Source organism: Mastigoproctus giganteus, chromosome 6 (assembly GCF_048544385.1).
Source record: "Mastigoproctus giganteus isolate SK-2022 chromosome 6, ASM4854438v1, whole genome shotgun sequence".
In the NCBI taxonomy this organism is placed as follows: Eukaryota; Metazoa; Arthropoda; class Arachnida; order Uropygi; family Thelyphonidae; genus Mastigoproctus; species Mastigoproctus giganteus.
The window spans coordinates 53139348-53154230 of NC_143580.1; the positions used below are offsets into that span (position 1 = coordinate 53139348).

Sequence of the window (14883 nt, forward strand, 5' to 3'; positions counted from 1 at the left end):
CTAATTTTAAAACAGTTATTTTAGAAATTTTCCATAAATATAATCATGTTACTAACTGTAACATCACCGTTTTGAAACAACTTAATTAACCTTTGTGTCTTTAATAGCTGTTTTTGATGGTTTTCAGGTCTATCAACAGATCAAGGGTACTCCCATGGGTTGCCCTGCCTCTTGTATTCTTGTAAATTTATATCTTTGCTGGTCCGAATACTCTTACTCAAAATGTTCTGTTATTTAGGTATATTGATGATCTTTGTGTATTTAATTATCCTAACTTTATTAAGAATTTTGGCCATTTGTATCCTCATGAACTTACTCTAGAAAAAACTAATTCCTATAATAACACCGCTAATTATTTGAACCTAGTATTATTAATGATCACACTTCGGTGGATCTCCACAATAAAAGAGACTCTTGCAACTTTGAAGTTGTTAATTTTTCCGATTGGTTTTCCAATATTTTTGACAGTGTCCACTCTAATGTCATTACTTCCCAATGTTAGAATTGCTATCGTATGTAATAACTACAATATTGCTAAAAAATTTTTTCTTAAACTTACTGGCAATTATTTTCCTTTATTTTATTTAAATTATTATTTTCCTAAAGCTTTTAATGTAATCAACCCTAATTTTTTTTAATCCATCAACTAACTGCAGATTTCTCATTAATTTGTGTGTGTGTATGTGTTAGAAAAAGGTGGCAAGACTGTACAGCCCCCCATCTTTCTGTCGTCTTCTTTTCCAAATTTTCTGCCTTCTTGTTTCCACTTCCACTTTCTTGTTAATCTATTCTATATACAGTATATTGCAATATTGTATTGCATATAAATAATAAATAAAAACATTTAAAGTCTAAAAAAATAATATCATGTTAATGGAAATAAAATTTTAAAAATTAAAGTTATAATGCACACATAAAAGTGTCCGAATGAATCTGCGTTCAGTATTAAAAAAAATAAATTAAATTAAAATATCGTTATTTATATACTTAAAAAATAAATAAATCTTATTTATTTTTTGTTGGTTTTACGTGTGTATATACAGGACCTGTCCTTAGGAGGGAGAGGGTGCAGCAAATGCAGTGCATCTGGCACCTGGACATGGAAAACGCCTCCTCCTTGCTGTCCTTTTGTCGAACATTAATTTTCTCACCCGGATACCTCTGAAATCTAGGACTAGCTCTGCTTTTAAATACAATGAAGAGCTAAAAAATCGTGTGTATGTTTACAGTGTAACTGCATAACATCATTGACGTTTTAAATGCGAATAGAATTATTCGGAGCAAAACACCCATCTTATCATTATCGCTAAACTTGTTTAGCTGTAGGTCACCATTTTCTTAGGGAAGCTTAGTCACACTTTTTTGTGTGTGATAAACTCTTTACTGATATAGTAAACTGTCTGGCCTACAAAGATTGGAACTGGCACAATTTTGATTATATTTAATCTTCTCTGGTAGCTACCCGAAAGAGGTGAGGCTAAGCCTAATACCTACCTAATAATATGTTGACAGCAATAGTGGAAATCATTATTGGAAAATAAAGAAAGAAATTGTTAAAGGATACACGAAATACTTAGCGAATGATGCGAAAATAAAACCTGGTGTCGTTATATTTTATGAATTCAGGGGAAATGTGTTCTTGGGAACGAGAACCATTTATTATTTCTGCCTGCTTTAAGATAATGTTTTTATGTTACAGAAACTCTTTTTCCAATTTCTCAGTCCATTTCCTTTTTGTGTTCTATTTCGCATTTATATAAATGTCCTCCTTTTTAGTTCAACGTGTTTTTTATAGGATATAGCCTGAAGTACTTTAAAAGAATGCTCTATAACCGTTTTTAAAATACTATCGTCCTGTCTCTCTCTTTCGCAATATTTAAATACCCAAATTTGAATTTTGAGTAATAATTTCAGGATTAATATAGATAATAAAAAACAAAGTAATAAAATAACAAAGTAAATAAAAATAATTCCAAATGCTTAGCATGATTTATTATATTACTTGTATACATTTTTAAGCCCATTCACAAATGCATAAACTGCCTATTGTCTTCGCCATTCGTGACTGCTAAATACGGTGATGTTTCTTGTATTCTCTCAATCTTATGAACCCCTCTGACCCTGTGGTCGTCCTGGAGTATAAACAGAAATGTTTTATCTCCATTTTTCGTCTATCTACATCTAACAACTACTCTCAGTGGACTGATTTTCGTGAAGTTTTTTATTTGGGTCTTTTTAAAATGATTTGTCGAGCCATTCCAAATATCATTAAAAATCGTATGAATAAAAATTCGACAATTTTTTTTTAAATTAAAATTTTGAATTATCTTTGTTCATAAATAGAAGTATATTTCGTATGTTTGGGTATTGCTCAATAAGGAAAAGTTAGATTGACGCCATTTTCGGGGTATGTTGTAATGGTCGTTGAGAAAGTTATGGAATCACTTCCGATTCAACAGTCTTCATTCCCCCTACCCCATGGGCACCTGCAGTTGGAGCAAGGCGGGAGCACTTGGATTTTTCAATTTTAATATAATTCGTGTAATTTTCTTCTCACAAGAGGACTAGCAAATGGTTCATTTTATTTCAGAACTGTAGCGAATTTTTTATTTAAAATTTCACAAAATAGCAACTTTTAAAAATTTTGAGTAGTGCTGTGTAACTGTTTTATGGTTCTGTCTTAGCCATTTTTATACTTTTTAGTTTTTTTTTGTGGACACATTTAAGTTCGAACCAGCTACCTCTTTACTTGTGACCGCACACCATTACCATTCGACCATGCCCAGACCGAAGACTAGCCTGATCCACGCAGTGTGAATGGACAGAGATTAACAGTACATAGTACTGTGGGCTTTCTTGGCTACCTGCGTGCACTGAGTGGTAAGTAGACCATCAAGAAACAGTAGATGATGCAGCAATTACGCCTATACAGCGTTTAACGTAGTCTTATTTTGGGAATTTTGGCATTTATGCATTTAAGTGAAGAGACTTGGTGCAAAAATTTGTTAACTAGGGGCACTTCGTTTTATCAGGTATTAATCGTTGGACCAACCTGATCTTGAATGTGATCTTTGTATCAATATTTTTGGTTGTATAAATAAACTGATTTTTTAATAGGGTTTTGGGAGCATCGACAACTAGGTCATATTGCTCCGTATATACTGTTTGTAAACTGTGCATGTGTTCTGTGGTCGATTTTCTGTTTGCTGAAGGAAAATTCCGAGTTTCCGGGCGAAAAACTATGCTACCCTCGCCTGAGAACGACTAACTCAGACGCGTTGTGAAAAAGGCCCACAAAAATTCTTCACATCTTCGATGGTACTCAAACTGAGGTCTTTTATACTTGGTGTGAGGAGGATGACGATTCTACCACTGTGCTGTCCACGAGGCTAAACTGATTTGATTGACGGAAAATTAATACGAGCTGACTGCCTGCGTTGGATGTCACCATTCGAATTTATTTTTAGACAATAATAGAAATCTTTAACTACTATGCTACTCTCCAGGGTAAGTAAAAACTTTCTTTGGGGATCTTTTATATACCGCGGCCGAATTAGTCGGTCTCGAGAGTGTGTAGTATCGTTTTTGTTTTTTTTCAGGGGAATACATAGTACATAGTTTGAAATTTCGACAAAAGTTAATTGAAAAAATACTCTTTTACAACGCGCGCGCGCGTGCGTGTGTGTACGAGGGACGATCATTTAATTCGCGGACTGGTGCAATATCTTATCTTAATTATCATCATCTGAATCTTTTAAGGATTTCTCCTCGAAATACACTTCCTTGAACTTTACACACTTTCGCCACCGTCGTACACACGAATTAAATGCTTCTTGAGCAGTGGCGTATCCAGGTATCATCGTAAGTGGGGGGGCATGGCGACCAGGCTTTTGAGTTTTTTTAGAACACCTCCTGCGTTTTTTCTTTAATCTTAAATTTTTGGTGATGGGGGGCATATTTCCCCTCTGCCACCTTTGAATACGCTCCTGTTCTTGAATGCCATTTTTCGAGAGACTGCGAAGTGCTTCCGTTGTGGCTCTGCGAGCATCATTGTGCCTGACGTGAAACGCTTGTCTTTCAGAGCTTTCTTCAGACGCGGAAACAGGAAGAAGTCACACGGGACTAAGTCTGAGAATAAGGGGGATGTAGCAGAACCTTGGCACCTATGGCAGTGATCACTGGCTGCACAATATTAGCCGTATGGGGACTGGCATTGTCTTGATCGAGAAACCATTTCACACCGGAAAGTTCGGTCACTACAAGGATCTACACCAGAAGGATAACTTGAAAGAAGATAAATTCAAATTGGAGTGATACAAAATATTTTAATTTCAGGGAAGACTGGAATATTATTTTAAATGATGTATTTTGTGTGTACTGTTTCATTCATCAACACAACACTATGGATTCTAGTGTATCACCACCTGTGCATGATTCTGATGGGGACTTGCCTTCGTCGGTTGCAGATAAGCGTACTAAACCAGCTGGGAAAAAACATCCCATAGTATTAAAATTAACAATAAGTGATCAGTATAATTCGGCAGATGATAAATCTATTTCATCTGCTTCTGATCCCAGTAGTTCTGACCTGGATAAAAATTCAAATCAAAACAAAGATCAAAGCAAAGACACAGTTACCAATGCTTTGGCTAATGTACAAGAATTCGTGCAAAATACATCATTCACCGAATTGGACCTAGGGGAGTCTTTAGATACCTCGGTGGTACTTTCAACAATGACCAAGATTAAACAAGCACTCGGAGAGTTTTTATCTGCAGATAGCAGCAAAGTCACTAAGGCAGCCTCAAACTATATACATCATTTGTGGTCAGACCTGTAGTCACTTACGAATGCATTATTGATCGACAATGAACGATTGAAAGTAAAAACATCAGAATTACAAATACGCACTGAGATTTTTCGTCATCTAATCAACAACCAACCCAAACAGCGTACCTTTGCTGAAGCAGTTAGAGGATCAACTGCTGCTGCAGCAGGCATTCAACGTACTGAAAATATTGTACGTAAACCTAGAGGAGAAGATAAACAATTACAACATCATTTTTCTCAATTTCCTTTGGACGAAGGTGTTATTCCCCCATCAAAAAATAACTTTAATGACCCTACAAACATCATTATATTGAGACCGAATGCCGATTCTGAAATTTCATCCAGTCAGGATGTTAGAATTAAAGTGACAGAGGTGATCAAAAAAGAACATCGAGATATTAAAATCAAAAATATGAGGTTACTAAGAAACAAAGGTCTCTTAATTGAAACTACTAATCCGATGGATGCAAATAAAATTAGAAAAATGACGCAGCTGACAAATGCAGGTTTGTCTATGGACAAACCACGGTTACTAGACCCCACGGTTTTAATTTAAGGTGTGCCGAAGGAATATACAAAGGAGGATATTTTAGAAGATTTGTTTAAAAAGAACCTAAAAGATCATGGGTTTGAACAAGAGGAAGTTAAAAAAGGTACAACTTTCAGATTTAATTCAGGCTCTGGAAATAAAATAACAAACTGGGTAATAGGATTCACCCCCCCAAATTTTTAAACGCTTAATACAGAATGATGGTATCTTTCTTGGCTTCACTTCACATAAATTCCGTCGTTTCACAGTGGTTACTAAATGTTTCCGCTGTCTGGCCTATAGCCATTCAGCTTTAAATTGCACACATAAGACCGTGTCTTGTGGCCACTGTGGAGGCGGTGGACATGTGTTTGCTGAATGCACACAAAGGGAAGAACCCCCCTCGGTGTGTCAACTGTAAAAGACGCAACAAAGATTATCAGCATTCAGTCCGAGACAATAACTGTCCCGAGTATAAACGAGCTGTTGAACTAGTAAATCAGAAAACTCATAATGAATAATACGGCCACTACAAATTTTTCTAACGTTGTGGGTGTGAATTTTGAGGGTATAAAAATACTGCAAATAAACTGCCAGCGTTCACGAGTGGTCATGGATGAAGTAAGAGTGGCGATGATTGAAAATAATTATGATCTTATATGTTTTCAAGACCTTATTATTCAGCCCAAGTAGGGGCCTTGATTCACAGGGTTATGGGAATCCCGTTATCCCTCAGAATTGTTCATTCTATAGAAACCCCTCCTAAAACTGCAATAGCAATATGCAATCATATTGCCCTCCGCCAGTAGATATTCAAACGTCCTTACATCAGCTGGATCGTATATGCACAAAATTTGCTTCAGGGAATTTAATTATATGCGCTGATTTAAATGTCAAATTATCTTTTTGGCACAGCAGAATTTCAGACAACAGAGGTTTTGCTGTGTAAGGTTTAATATTGTCTTACAATTTAGTAGTTCAAAATTTGCAAAACAGACCTTACACATTCTCGTCCTTAAATGGAACATCAAACATTGATGCAACTATCACTTCTGTTAAACTGGACGGACAGATAACTAATTGGAATGTTCTACCATCACTCATTAACAGTGATCATAACGCTATAGTATTCAGTATCAAACCCACAGTTAGAAATGCAGATCTACAGCTGGTGGACTTGAGAAGATATTCCATGGAAAAAATTAAATGGGACAAGTTTAAGAATTTTCTAAATTTGTTCTTTCGTCCTGAGGTGGCTTCTACTTTAAATTCCTTATCTGCCATAGAATATTCAAACTATGTTCAGTCACACTTATTCCTTGCTATGAGCTACTCTGCTAAACGTAAACAATTCAGACGCCCATCTGTCCCCTGGTGGACTTCGGAACTTACTGTGTTAGGAACTCAAACCATGAATGCTAGGAAAACTTACCAACGAAACAGGCACCTGGCAGACACTGATGTCCAGAGACTGAAACAACAATACAGTGATCTGAGGAAAAGGCTACATAAAGCCATCGCAGATGCAAAAATTGAATGTTGGCAAAACTTTGTTCGTAACACGGGAAACATCCAACCGTGAGGTCTAGTATACAAGATTTCCAGGAACAAGTTAATCTCCGGAGACATATATAACACTGTTATAATGGACGGACAAGAAACCACCGACTGGTACTCTACTGTTGATACTATTGTAAATAAGCTTTTTCCTCAAGACAATCCAGAGGATGATTCTCCCGAACAAGCAGAAATTAGGAGAGACAATCAACAATATATTGGAACATGCGACGTCAATCCTTTTACTCTCGTTGAGCTAGGAATAGCTGTTTCCAAACTAAACAGTAAAAAAATGTCCAGGGATGGATCTGATAGAAAACCAGATAACAGTCAAATTTTATGACCTATTTCCCAATATCCTCCTCAATCTCATGAATAAGTGTTATATCGAGGGAGTCTTTCCAAGACTGTGGAAGAGTGCCCTACTTAAAGTTTTACATAAGACTGGGAAGTCGACATCTATTCCCAGGGCATACAGACCAATCTCCCTATTGGCAAACTTGGGGAAACGTTTTGAAAGGCTTCTCTCTCCAAGAATACAAAAAACGTTACAGGATAACCATCTATGTTCAATTAATCAGTTCGGGTTTAAAAAAGGTTCTTCAACAGAAGATGCCATTGCCACCCTCAAGAACTATGTAGAAAACTCCCAAGCTAAGTACTTGTTGACAGTGTTTATTGACTTTGAGGGGGTTTTTTACATGGTATGGTGGGAGAGTGCCCTTGTGTCACTGCGCTTGGGAAGATGTGACAACTATACTTATAGAATCATCAGGTCCTACTTCCAAGACAGATCCATTAGAATTTGTGCAAAACACCTAGTGTATTCAACTACCGTTTTCAGAGGATGTCCTCACGGGTCGGTACTGGGGCCTCTCCTCTGGAACGCAGTCTTATATCGGTGAATATAAGACTTAATGAAACGTGTTTTTCACAACGAGAACTTTTGTAAGTGAAAATACTCCATTTTCTTAAGTGACATCTAGATCTGTGACCATATAGATATGAACATACACTTGAAAACTACGTGAACTTAATGAAACGTGTTTTAAGACTTATGCTGGCACAGAACGGAGAAGACTACTGGGACTGACTTCTTTCTTGAATGAAATCAAACTGGACAGTTCAACTTGTGACTTCATTTGAAAATAAGAAAATGTACTGAGAATAATTGAACTGTGGTGAAAAAGACTAAGACTAGGAAATGATGTATATATGTTAATATAATTGTTACAATTGTTTTGCTAGAACATCCTCCTAGCCTTGAAGTGGTTGGTCCTGGTGACTCGGGACCAAAATTACATATCTCCTAAGAACAGGAGTGTTTGATCGAGATACTCAGACCATAAATGTATATAACTACTAGTTTTTTTTTTTTTTTTTTTTTTGCTGGCTCTCAGGTAAGGGCAACCTGGGAGCGAGATTGCAGTTACTCGCCAGTATTGCACTGCCTCTGGCGGGTGCGAGATTTTGGGTGATAATTACACCGGTACAGGATGACTATTGACCCAGGCCCGGTGCTAGGGATGGGCACCAGGCAGCAGCTGCCCATACGTTGGCTACACCATGGTGGCATAATAGCCTGACACAAACAAAACAACATACATTAATATTGCATACATACACTGGCGCTTTTCAGGCCCATTATGCAGAGTTTCTGCACCATAACAGAGTACAAAGGTGGAGATGGGCTAACGCCTAGGAGCCACCCCGATATAAGAACACACGCACCTTGATTACCATTATATAGAATGGATATATATGATAATGTCTATAAAACTGTATATAATCTTGTATATAAATTTTTTATATCATGAGAATGTACATAAAACTGTATGTGTAAATAAATAGAATGGAATGTACTCCGGAATATGGCCGTCCTACCAAGACACTCATTACTATACGCGTCCTTCATCTCTTTAACTGTTTCCAATGCTTTTAAGCCCCGTCTGACCTAATAACGAACCACATATCGCTGTTCAATCTGTATGTCCGATACGATACTTGTTTTAAAACGATCGTGTGAAAATCGAGTAAAAAAGCTCCCTTCACGCTACACTAGCTCGACAAGCACTGGTATGCGCACACAGAGTCTGCTCAGTAGCGATCAGGGAGAGCGCCTGATGTAGTGGCAGTTATGAAAAGTTCGCGGTAAACACAAAATCTTGCACCAGTCCGTGAATAAATGATCACCCCTCATATATAAGTTGTTTACATAAATGCTTTCATTTTAACAGAATCATATCAAGTTCAGATGAGCTTTGAGGTCAATTGAACTTGATGTTCATTAGAGTGTTTTCTCCCACTCTTCACCTCTTGTACATTAATGACCTTCATCATCGACCAGAAATCCTATCAGTAGTTTTGCTGATGATAGCACATCGCATACCACCTTCCAGTTTGAGAAACCTTACTCTGCACAAACAGCTTCAACTTCTAGAGTAACTACTACCAATTCCCTAAATGCTGCTTATCCATGGGGGCAAAGAAAACTTAGTTGATTTAAATCCTTCTAAAACTTAGAAGAATCAAAAAGGATTCTTCAGCTCTTATGCTTATTTTTGATGACATTCAGATTTCTAGACTAGATCGCATATTTCTATTAGGGATTATCCCGGCTTCTAATTTCTCTTGACATAAGCACATCACAAATATTGCTTCCTCTGCATCTAAAAAACTGAGTTTTGTCTTTCGCTCTTACTCTTCTTCTAAACAGCTGCTCCCTCTGAACAAATCTTAAAACCGCCCTATCATTGAATATTGTTTCCACATCTGAGGTGGCGCCTCCAAAACCTCTCTCAGGTTTTTAGACTCCATTCAGAAGAGAGCAGCTAGGTTAATCAATGACCCATCTCTAACAAAATCTCTCCACTCTCTATCTCATAGACGTTCTGTTTCTGTTGCATGCTTTTTCTGTAGATACTTCCATTGGCACTGTTCTGAGTTGGCTTCTGTAATTCCCGCCCTCTCTTCCAAAGCAGTCCGAACGTGTGCTGCAGCCATTCAGCATCCTTTTAGTGTTCATCTTCAAACTCACAGAACCAACTTTTCTTCTTCCTCATTTATTCTTTCAACTTCCGACAGCCTACCTTCGTACGTATTTTCTGAAAATTACAATCTACAGAAGTTCAACTCTAATGTCAACAAGTATCTTCTTTCATCATCTTAACTTTCAATCAATGCATGCACGGTACTAAATACTATAGATTTTGATCCCTCTCGTGTCTGGGGTTTTCATAATAAAATGACTTGTGGTAAAAGGTAGATGATAGTTGGAATATGTTAAAGACCAAACGATTCTGAGGAATATGATAAAAATCTCTTTGAGAAACTTGAATGGGCAGTTAAGTGTGGTTGCCTGATTATAGAACCAACCTCTTATAGATTCAAAATAGTAAATTGGCAATACGCTATAGGCAAACAGGTTTTTGAGCCATCTGGATGATCATTATTTAATTAACATGTTAATTAACATGTGAAAACCATTTTAAATACCGTGCGTATTAATAGATATTTAAATACGCAACGTTCGCTGTAGAAGTACAGCTATTTGAGAGAGCAAAATTTCAAACTCTCGCTCTCTCTCCTCTCCTTCAGTACTGCAATTCAAATTATGCTTCTAATCTTGTATAAAACTTCATTCAAGTTATGACGATGTCAAACACAAACCTAGGCTAATACTGAAATTAAAACAACTAATTGTGTGTAATGAGATCATAGACTAATTAAAATACAGTATATATATTTTTTATTATTAATTAAGAGTTAAAAATATCTCATTGGACATTATAAATATTGCTGATTTGATAAAATAATAATAGCGTATCCAGATAAATGTTTATAAATTATAATTATATTTTATAATTACAAAAAAGGGGGAGTTATTTTTATATTTTAATATTAGTTAAAAGTGAAGAGGGCGCTATTTTTCTACTTGTCGAATTTTGCAGTCTGTTGGTGGATAACTTTTTTACTCTCTATGGGAATTGATATCGCCATTAACTGTCAACTTTGTACTGTGTTAATTTGCATGGCGTTATTAGTTTTAAGACTTATCAGCATTCTTAAGCTATATTTCGTGAGTTGTGTGTGCGTTCATGGACTATTAGGAAGTTGTGCGTTGTGTATTGAGCTAATGAACTCTGTACCACATCACAAGGCTACCTCTAAGCACGAAGACTAGGTATGTTTGTGTAAACATTGTGTAATTAATTTATGAAAAATTAATTATGTAAAAGGAAATTTATTATAGGAAAATGTGTAATTAATTTTTTTATAATGGAAAATGAAAACGTGGTTAATATTTTAAATTAAATTAAAATTTAAGAAACACTTGAACCACGAAATAAATACAGCTAACAACATTAATAATTTGCTTATTTATTTCGTGGGTCAAGTGTTTCTTAAATTTTAATTTAATTGTATAATAGTTTAATTTCTAAATATGAAAAGGGTGTTAATTTTCACATTTCACACCCTTTTTCGCATTTTAGGTGTGAATGCAACTAAATTTCCGTATTTTTTATTTTATTATCGATTTCCATGACATGTTAGGCATGTAAACGTTTGCTATTTTTAAAATAATGAAAATGTATAACAGAATGCTATTTTAGGAAGAAAGTCATATGCAGTTATTTATCGTTAATGATTTGTGTGGATTTTCTTAACGTTCTTTATAACGTTTATTTTCTGTATTATATAGTGATATACACATTTCCAGTACATTAGCTGTATCAATGTGTGAGAATTGTATAAACTGAATTTTTAAAATTTATTCTATACTCTGTTAGACCAGTTCTAATATTCATTCAATCAAAATTAGTTATCTGAAGTAGTATAGCACAGCTTGTTAAAGTACTTCGCTAAATTAATTGATTTTTTTTGGCATCTCTTAGACAATAAACTAAAACCCGGCATGCGATGTATCCCTAGAAGAGCGGTTATGATAAGACTAATAAAGTGATCACGTTATGTCAGCAGTCACATTGTGCGCTTTAGTTTTATGAATGTTTGTGCGTACAGCAATTAATGTTTATTTTGGTTAGTCTTCAGAACAAGTTACTCATTTTCCCCAATATCCATGGATATTGGGGAAAATGAGTGACGGGCAGGTTAGCTCCTCCCACTGCTTCTCATTGATTGGAAGATGTAGTCCTGTGAGTAATTTATCATTTTTAGTACACTTTCATTTTGAACTATCTAAAAATTTACTAATTCTGAACGGATTAAAGCGAAACACGGTGTATCCATAATCTTTCTGTTGTTATAATTGGATTTTTTTAGGAGCATCGGCGACTAAGGCCATATTTCTTCGTGTATATTGTCTGTAAATTGCGCGTTATGAGGTCGATTTTCTGTTTGCTGGACGAAAAACCAAAGTTTTCGGGAGAAAAAACCATGCTATCCTCGCCTGAGACTGACTAACTCAGCCACGTTGTGAAAAAGACCCATAAAAATTCCTCCTGTCATCGATAGGATTCGAACTCAGATCTCTCCCACGCGGTGTGGGGAGGACGGCGATCCTACCAACTGTGCTACCACAATCTTGAGGGCTCACAATCTTGTATACCATAGATTACGAAAACCCATTTTACGCAAGATCCGTTCTGAATCGGTGGCGTAAACTAAACCAACGTTTTTTAACTAGTTTAAAATGAAAATATATTAAAATAAAACTACATTTCTTTCGCTTCAATAATCCAGTGCCAAGAGAGAAAAAGGTGTGTACTGGAAACGTTAGGTTTCCAGGCCTGTACGTCCGTATTCCTGCCGGCTGTACACGCTTTCAAAACTGCATTCAAACTTTAACATATAGTGATGTATACTGTATGTCACACAATGCAAATAAACTTTATTTGCATTGTGTGAAATTACTGATAAGTATAGTACTATTACATTATTTCTCTAAATTTGACAGAATTTCGCACATTATTTAGACCTACTGACCCAGCATTATCTTATTGGGACTTTTCATTAGACTGTAGGGATGATTTGATTGTTTTATTCTCATACAGTGAATTCACTACGTTTAGAAAGTTGTCTTGGTATCATACGACTCCCAATAAACAAATCAAAGTTTACGTTATCAGAAAAACCAAAAAGTGTTTTGTTTTCTGTAATGGACTATATTAGTACTGTACTGTATAGTAGGCTTTGAGACATTTCTTTATCTCTGAACTTTAGCGGCATGAGATATTTTTAACTTGTGGAAAAGGCCTGATTTTTTTTATACCCTAAACCCTAGCGAAACTACCATACCGTCAGGTTTACCACTGGGAATGGGTTGAGAGCGAACAGTCTTAATACTCTACGGTTGGCTTTGTATAGTTGTTAAAAAGCACAAGATGAAAAATAAGAAAGTTGTGCTGATTTCGAAATAACATAAGTAAATCGAACTGGAGACATCAAGAAAGAAGTACTTAAGTATTCTTGTTTATACTCCGGCACGACCACCAGGTCAGTGGAGTTTACAATAAATCAGTCAATACAAATGTTAATAGTATTTGGCAATCAGAGCGTGCGCTAGCACTCGCGCCCCTCTCCTCTCGGCTGCAGGAATCGAACTCGCTAATCGTAGATTGACCAACACGCTACCACAGAGGCAACCAGCGTATCCTTAAGCTTTTTATAAATGAAATAAATTACTCATATACAGTGTATTTACATTAACTTACGTGTGTAAATAATTATAAGTTCTGATTATTTGCAGAACCCCAAGATTCTGAGAAACGGAAATTGGAAATGTTAGGCTCCCTTTGCGAATTCCAGGGCTGTATAGAACGGAAGTTAAAAACCCGGAAGTAGTAATGATATACAGTATAAAAAAAGGATACTTTTCATAACTGGATTGTATCAATGCGCCTCACGTTATTGTTACAACTACTAGCTTATGGACTTGACTGCGACAGGTTTGGCAGATCGGCAGCTAAAATTTATTGCCTTCAGCAGAAAAAAAAAAAAAAAAAGCCTCAATTACGAGGCTTCTTACGTCGACCTGTGGAACGATGACTGATGATGATGACTACCTTATGGAAGTAGTCACTAAGAGTTAAAACACAACCGTTTTACGCTGTGGTTCACGCTAAGTTCACATAATGAAATAGTGTGGCACTATTCGAATTTATCTAGATCCATTTATAATAATTTAATTCGGTTGTTGTGAATGTGTAAGAATATGAAGAAAAATACTAGATGAATATTTCACCTTTCCGATTTTTATACAAGGTCATTTGGGGGAAATACTTCTTAAGAATCGGACAGGGATGCTATTTGAATGCCGAAACAGAAACTTTTAGTGAATCATAACGATTTCCGATATTTTAATAAAGGCATATGGGGGAAATATAATAATTTGGTGCAGGTTTATTTATTTTAAACGATTATCATTTCCTTTATGTATATAACGTTCCAATTTGTTAACAGGACTAACTTCATTTAAGGTTGTCGTTTTGTTTTTGCATTCAAATGATATCCTTATGCGGCTGTAATCTCTTTCCGATTCGTTAACAGCGAAATATAGTGGAGTAATATTTATCCCATAAAATAAACCGATTCATTTACATAGCAGCGATTATAGTTTTCCAAGCATACTTATATTGAAACTCCCCAGTCATAACAAGTATAACAACAACAAAACTGCATAAAAAGTGACTCTGTGCCCCAGGTGAGGATCGAACTCACGACCTTCAGATTATGAGACTGACGCGCTACCTACTGCGCTACTGAGGCAACTGGCTGATGTTTTCTTAAACTGTGTATTCTTACAAAAAGTATATTTAGATATCATTTCTGTTAAAAAAAACTCACTTGCTCTAAGCTTTCATAAGAAAGCGCTATGTGAAGGAATAACAGCACGACGGCGCTGATGTGGGTCCTGAACCCAGGGCTCCAGGTCTGACGAAAAGCCTCGAAGCGAGGATCCGTTATACCAATTGTGCGGAAAGCTCGTAGATTAGAGAGTAACCAGG

General features: G+C 36.2%; 1 non-coding gene across 1 annotated transcript; it reads right to left on the bottom strand.

Annotated features, from left to right (window-relative positions):
- Nucleotides 1-14571: 14571 nt before the first annotated feature.
- Nucleotides 14572-14644, bottom strand: TRNAM-CAU (transfer RNA methionine (anticodon CAU)). The gene has a single exon. It is a non-coding gene; the product is annotated as a tRNA-Met (tRNA).
- Nucleotides 14645-14883: the final 239 nt, after the last annotated feature.